Source organism: Nanorana parkeri, unplaced genomic scaffold, assembly GCF_000935625.1.
Source record: "Nanorana parkeri isolate BGI_ZX_2015 unplaced genomic scaffold, ASM93562v1 scaffold935, whole genome shotgun sequence".
Taxonomy (NCBI): Eukaryota; Metazoa; Chordata; class Amphibia; order Anura; family Dicroglossidae; genus Nanorana; species Nanorana parkeri.
The window spans coordinates 320,637-328,632 of NW_017307203.1; positions in this window are offsets into that span (position 1 = coordinate 320,637).

Consider the following 7,996-nt stretch of genomic DNA (forward strand, 5'->3'; position numbering starts at 1 on the left):
ACATTGCCACAGTCATGTGGCACAGTGCATGAACTACAGCATATATTATTATATATAATATGATTACATGCAGTTAGAAAAAAAATCACTATCCCTGGATACATCGATTGTGCATCCAGGGATAGTGATTGATTCCTAACTACATGTAACCACATACCATTACATGCGGTGTTCCGACATTTACATGCAGTGGCTGTCACCTGATTGTTAACTTGAATGAGAGACAGCTGCCGCTTGTAAATACAGATGTGTGATTGCTGCTGCAGAAAAACACAAGTTTCTGATGCAGGATTCATTAATCGCACCTAAACTGACAGGTGTGAGTGGGGCCTTATACATACACACACATAGAGAAATACATCCCACCAAACACACAAATGCGCATAACAATACACCCCCTCGTTTCTCCCTCCCCCTCTTTCCTCGCAGATAAAATAAAAAAACACACACACACAGAACAATACAACCCCCCTCGTCCCCCCTCCCCCTTCCTCGTGCCTCGCAGATAAAATATTAAATATACATCACCTGTACATTCCCTGGTGATCCAGTGGTTGATTAATAAGGTCTGACGCCAACCTTACTAATCCTTTCGGATGGTACCAGTTTGGGGGACGGTACTTGGACACCCCTGCAGAGCCTTCCTTTCTGCTGCTAACTGGGCCCCCCTCCTCTGCCCCGGGCCCCATAGCGGCTGCGTGGGCTGCTATGGTGGTAGTTCCGCCACTGGCTATGCCATTTAAAGTGCATGTATAGCAAAATAAAAAGGTTTTGGATTCATATATACTTGAATATTTAGTTCGGTGACAAACTAAAAAAATTATACAAACATTTGCACTGGCCTCATGGTTTGTCACAAAAACACTCTCTAATGACCCTCAGGTCCAACTTTAATTTTCCCCTGTTCTGCAGCTCTTCAGTTCGCTGCAGCAGCTACAATGAATTTCCTCGGCTGCACAGTGCTGCGCAATATGGCGAAGGATAATATTTTTGACTAATAAATACAGTTTTCTAATGAATATTTGGTGTGCTCGTTCACTAAAACATTAAATTGTAGGTTCCCACACTGAACTGTGATTTCCGTCACACTCGCTCTGCATCCACATTCACTTCTACGTTAAGTACTAAGTTAGTGCTGAGCGCTGACTTGCAGCACAGCATTCAGCTGTGGTTTGCTGACTCAGCACTTGCAGTGGCTGAGCAGCTGAACACGCCTCTGGTCTCCTAGCACCTTAAGCAGGACAGCCTAAGCAGAACTGTTTCCCAGCATGCCATAACTATTTTGTTCTTTCCATAAACAACATTCTTTATTGTAATAACCTGATAAGTTTGAAAATTTTTTATTCCCTCAGTAAAAAATATTTTGATTATAAAACTTTTTTCAGTGAACCTTACATAGTACATGATGGGTCATAATTGTTAAATCTTACACCTAAGCAGTACCCAGAAAAATTTACCTTTTGTCTCGAATTCTTCCTAAAAAATAGGAGTGCATTTGCTGTACATTTAGCCTGACACAATAGCTGTATATCAGCAGTGTGAGGTCATCTAAGGCACTGCTGCCTTCTAGTCTCAAAAGATTTGGAGTGAGGTTTGATGATATAATGTTACTACTATGCAGCTTATTGGTCACCTTGCTGGAGAGAAAGCTGTACCTGAGGATCTGCCATGGAAAGATCTCCCTGTTTCTGCTTTCTCCATATTCCATACTGTGGACCTATCTCTTGCTGCTTAGTATTCATCTGCAACCAGTCACCAGATCACAGCTATTAAATAAGGAAGGAAAACACCGTCCTCTACCAAGATGACCGCCTCCACACAGAGACAGTGTAGAAAAAGGCATGATGAGTTAGTAATGGGGAAAATATCAGCTGCAGGGAGCCTAAGGGCAATACTAGTGACTAGTCTTTTGTCCCTGGTTTATCTTTTTTGGGCACAGGTTCCACAGTTCAGGTCCTCTTTAAAGCAAAGTGACTTTCACATTGACAAAAAAACCACACTGCTGATTGGTATGAAGAGGAGGTATCTAGAGTTCCCTTGAAATAAACACTGCACCTTATAAGGCAGGTTTAAAGGTGACCGGAGGCATTTTTGCTTCCAATTGATTTGTTTAAAAAAGGAATTAGAGGTTCCATTCATTACAGCATCTCTTGAGTTGCTCAGCTGCCTCGGTCTTTTAACCTCCCTGGCGGTATGATTATGTAGGATTTTAGCATGCCAACGCGGTACATTGTTTTTACGCCCAAAAACGAAACTGAAAGTTGCCAGCATCGGACGGGCGAACACAGCAGAGGACACCGCGGGCTCGCAGGGACAAGGTAAGTGACACTTTTGCGCAATCCCTAGTGTGGCTCGGGGTTACCGCCCTTGGTACTGAAAATTAACCCCGAGCCACACTCGGGAATACCGCCAGGGAGGTTAAATGGCCAGTTTCTACACTAAATACAACCTGCGGAACATCAAAATACTGAACAGTGGCAAGAAAAAGTATGTGAACCCCTCGGCACAACAGCCATGTGCCTAGCTGAATAAATATATACAATTCAGTGAAATATGTGATATAACAATAAGATATATAAGTATATGCTTTAAAAATTTATTCAAAAGAGCACATCATGAGTACCTGCTTTTATTCAATACATTTTATTTTCTGGACGATACGCACTATGTCCTCTTTATATTTTGTCTCCCTTTGAAATTATGATGTTATTTGCGAGCTGAGGAGGTTATCTGGTCTTCATTCATACAGGCTTCCCTCCCCTATCAAGAAGGGAAATGCGCTTTGAGACCTAGTTCTGTGGGTATATCTCCCCAGGTGAGCACTGTTCCAATTTTTGCATTCACTGGGTGGAGGTAAAGGTCTGTCAGGATTCTGTGGTAACTGCCTACTTGGAAGTTTGAATCTATCTAGTGGTGGACTATCCACTGCATTTGTTTGCACGATTATAATTGTTGCACATTGGACTTTGTTTTCATCACTCTGTTTTAATATTTTCATGTTTTGATGTGCTCTTTTGAATATATTTATATATCTTATTGTTATATAACATATTTCACTGAATTGTATATATTTATTCAGCTCAGCACATGAATGTTATAAATGTTTTAGATATTTTTTTTATCTTGAGTGCCTAGTAGCTCTTATTTGCATTTATTTACTGGCGCTGATCACATATTGTTTTTATAACCCCTTGGAATCAACTGGTTTTCTGCAGTAATTTTCCATAAAATGTGATCTGATCCTCTTCTAAATCACAACTAGGGATGTTTAGATAGCAGTTCAGATATCAGTGCCAATGATTGGTATTTTCACAAGAACTACCAGGGTCACAGTGGTTGCAGCTGCAATTGGGCCCTGGTGCTCCACCACTGTACTGAAATCATTAGTCTGTATTGTTTTAGAAAAACATGACACTAAAGAAAAAGGTATTAGTAATTGGCATCTGTGAGTACTTGGACAAGTATTAGTACTAACTTTTTAGTTTTTCTCTAGTCTATTCTTGAAACTGGAAAAGTATCTGTACTTGTACTTGTACCAAGTATGGTACTTGGTGACTGTGCATCCCTAGTCACGATAATAGACAAACACAATGAGAGGAATTTATCAAAACTGGAGCAGACAAAATCTGGAGCAGCTGTGCATGGCAACCAATCAACTTCTCTCTTTCATTTTTAAATCTCAACTGAACAAACTGAAGAGATAAGTTGATTGGCTGCCATGGGCAACTGCTCCAGATTCTGTCTGCCAGTGCTCCAGCTTTGATAAATTCCCTACAACGTGCTTAAACCGATAACACACAAACAATAATAATTTCTTGTGTCTTTATTGAACACATAATGTACATTAAACATTCACAGTGCTGGAGGAAAAGTAAGGGAATCCATAGACTAATTGCTTCAGCCAAATCTAATTGGAGTCAGTAGCTTGCACACCTGGAGTCCAATTAATAAAATTAGTTTGGTGGTGTGGTTTAGAGCTACGTTGATAAAAGACACTCAAATATTTTAACATTGCTGTTAATAAGAAGCATGAACTGATGTGAGCCATGCCTTGCAAGACATACGATTAAGAGTAGTTGATCTAAATAAGGCTGGGAAGGGATACAAAGCAATCTCAAAGTGTGTAGGCATCCATCAGTAGACAGTAAAATTGTCTATAAATGGAGACAGTTTAGTACTATGACTACTCTTACTAGAAGTGGGCGCCCAGCCAAGATAACTCCCTAGGCACAACGCAGAATCCTCAGTGAGGTAAAGAACAACCCACGAGTAACAGCTAAAAGGTTTGAAAACATCACTGGAACAAGCTAACATCCATGTTCATGAGCCTACCATACGTAAGTCTTTGAACAGGCGGGGTGTACATAGAAGAACACCACCAAGGAAGCCACAGCTCTCCAAAAAAAATTGCTGCAAAGAGCATCTTGGCAAACCATAACACTACTGGGAAAATGTTTTGTGGACTGATAAAACAACAGTTGTACTGTTTGGGAAAAATACTCTGCACTATGTATGGCGCAACAAGGGTACAGCTTATCAACATCATGCCAACAGTCAGGGCTGGCCTTAGGCCTTTAGGCGCCCTGTGCGAGAAAGCTTTACAGCGCCCCTCAGTGGCCACACCCTTTAGTGACCACACCCCCGTAACCACACCCATTTCCCCCAATATCCGCACCATTTAAAGAATCCTATTTTGTTAAGCCGCAAAGAAACATATTAAAAAGTATGATAAAAATAAAACTTATTCAAAGGTATTAAACTTGTAGGCACAATAGAAGTATTATTATCAAATAAAACAACAGAAGGCAAACAATAAATGTCAAACTAAAATAGAGTCTTTAAAAATAAAGTGTCAGGATGTCATGCCGATCCCTTTTTTCAAGTAAGTGTATCTAGAAAAGTAAAAATAAAAAACAGAACACAAAACCCAAACTACGTGTAAATGAATTAATTACTATATGTCCGAATATACGTAAAATATATTCAGGCGCATAATAATTTGTTTGAGAATGTGCGGCGGCCATGTTGGCCACCGGCGTGTTCTGTGAATGCGTGCCACCATCTTGGAGGCAGGGAGCATGACGTTACATGACGCCATGCATGCGTGGCTTCAGGTGACGTTACACGCCGATATTGGCCCCACCATCTTTTGTGTATACATAGATATACACCAAGATGGCGGCGCCCAACACGTGCGGTGTTATATGACGTCATGTGCCCTGCCTCCAGAATATGCCAGTGGCTGAATCCAAAATATCATAACAAAGTATTTTGTTTGATGAAACGAATGAAAAAGTTTTTAGTTTTCGTTAGTGGCCGCACAGCTCGCACACCCCTAAGGCCGGACCTGCCAACAGTGAAGTATGGTGGAGGGAACATCATGATTTGGGCTCGCTTTACTGACTCAGGGCCTGGACCACTTGCCATTATTGAAGGGAAAATGAATGACCAAGTTCGCCAAAATGTCCCAGTGGGAACAGCGCAGCCCTACTCCCCACACTGCTCTCCTCCATTGGGAACAAAGGCCGCGTTCCAAGCTGCAGCTGAGCTGGAAAAGAGGGGAGCTTGTTGCCAGGGCAACCCGATGCTAAGCATCAGTTTGCCTGGTCTCAGCCTTGAGCCCCAGCTCAGGGGTTAAAAGCCTGATGTGGGGCTCTCTCTAGCTTTTCCTTTGCCCTGCTAGCCTATCTGCCAGGTGGTCCTTGGCTGTGGCCAGGTCATGCAGGACCCCCAGACCCTTCTGACTTCAGAATCCTGTTTGGCTGCTGAAGATGTTCCACAGATCACTTCCTGGCTTACCACCTTATGCGGACACCTCTTCTGCTGTGGAGAGACCGGACACCCTAAACGTGAATCATAAACCTATCCTTGCTGTACATTATTGCCGTTTACCCTTTGCTGTGCCCTGATTGCTGCCCTGTTACCTTGGACTCTATCTCTGCTGTACCATATTGCCGTTTACCCTTTGCTGCGACTGGATTGCTGCGCTGTGACCCTGGGCTCTATACTTGCTGTACCTTATCGCCATTTACCTTTTGCTGCACCTGGATTGCTGCTTTGTGACCCCGGATTCTTTTCTTGCCATATCTTGTTGCTGTTTACCCTTTGCTGTGCCCGGATTGCTGCCTTGTGACCCTGTACTCTACCCTTGCTCTATCCTTTTGCAGTGTGTCCCTTAATAAAGGGTTATAAAAACAACTCTCGATCTCCGTGTATTTTCTGTTCCCCCCACACCTCTGTCTCTGGATCAAAGTAACTCCAGATGCCGGAATTGCCAGAACCGGAAGCTGAGCAGATAAGGATGGGCATTGCGGTGGAAGCACGGGAGTGTGCAGGTTGTGTGCAGGGTGCAGTGAGCGCTGTGCTGGGAGCTGCTGGGTGACCGGCCAGCCAGATCACAGAGAAGCAGAATGCTCATGATTGCCACTGATGTAGTGACAATCTGCAGGATACTGCTCCAGTAACAATCTCCTGGGTGCTGTTGTAGTAATAATCTGCCAGACACTGTTACATAGTTACATAGTATTTGGGGTTGAATAAAGACATACGTCCATAGGCGTCACTACAGGGGGGCAAGTTTTATGCTTTGCCCCCCCGTGTGCCCCCCCGCTGAATTAAGCAGCAGTGCAGTGGCAATCATTAATGAATAGGTGGAACAGTATCGGACCCATCACAGATCCTTGAGGCACACCGCTCATTACACTAGCCTAGTCTGAAAAGGTGCCATCTACAGATACTCTCTGGACACGTTCCCGTAGCCAGTTCTCTATCCACGTACACACCACCTCATCTATGCCCATAGCCCTTAGCTTGTGAAGTAAGCGCTTGTGCGGTACCGTATCAAATGCCTTTGAGAAATCCAGATATACCACATCCACCGGCCTCCCTCCATCCATATCTCTACTTACCCCCTCATAAAAAGTTAGCAAGTTAATCAGGCAGGAACAGTCTTTCCTGAACCTGTTGCAGTAATAATCTGCTGGGCAATGTTGTAGTGATCCTGAAGTGATCCAGCGCCACCTTCACGGAATAATTGGCTGCCCTGGGCCATCCTGAAATAGAAACAGGCATTCATACTTACAAGTGGCTGGCCTCGCCCCTTGATTGCGCTTCTGTGTTTGAATTCACCCCCGGATTGCAACAGGACGGGGCCTGCCAAGGGTCAAGTGATTGAATTGCTCAGTCTTAAATGCACGGGCCTATTTTTTGTCCCAGTCTGGGCTTGACCTACCCTTTTTTAACCCATTAATTGGACAAAATATCCCCAGATGTTTTCCAACATTTGTTACATTGATGCTCTTTTCAACTGGTTTTTAATCATAAAAGTTAATTACCTGAATTCAAGGTACTCTACTACCAAGAGTTTCTGTTGAATCCATGAAGTAAAGAAAACTGTTACTCGGTGTCCGCTTTTCTAAAAAAATGCTTAGTGCTGGGCAAGAATTGAACCACTACACATTTGCCAGATTACTTAGGTTGACAGTAGTGCAGGGGTTTGAAGGGTTCATTTTGAATTCACAAACTAACTGCTCTGTAGTAGTCTGTGGACACCCATTTATTTAACAACATAGTGATGTTTAGCTTCTGGAATATTTCCGGATATTAACTTTTTAGTCACTAGTGCCGGTTAGATAATCTGTATTAAGTCATCTGTATTTGCTCATAGGTGGTGGTAATTTACAACTGCTTCAACCAATTGTATAGATGTGTTATTAGATTTAGAATTTAGAATTCTGTTTATGTAGTATAAAGAACCATTACAGTCACGTTCGTTAACATTCTTGATGGATTTGTCAAACCTGCCATCTGACTATTGATTTAGGGGTCCAAGGTGACTGCAACTGACTGGACTGGATTGATGTGGAATGGCTACTTTATGTAAAAGCATCTTTCAATTTCTCTAATCAACTGAATCCTCAGTCAATTTAGTGTTTTTATTTATGCATGTGTCATTTGCTGGCAGCATGCATGTGTGCATATCTAAACTCAACCCCCC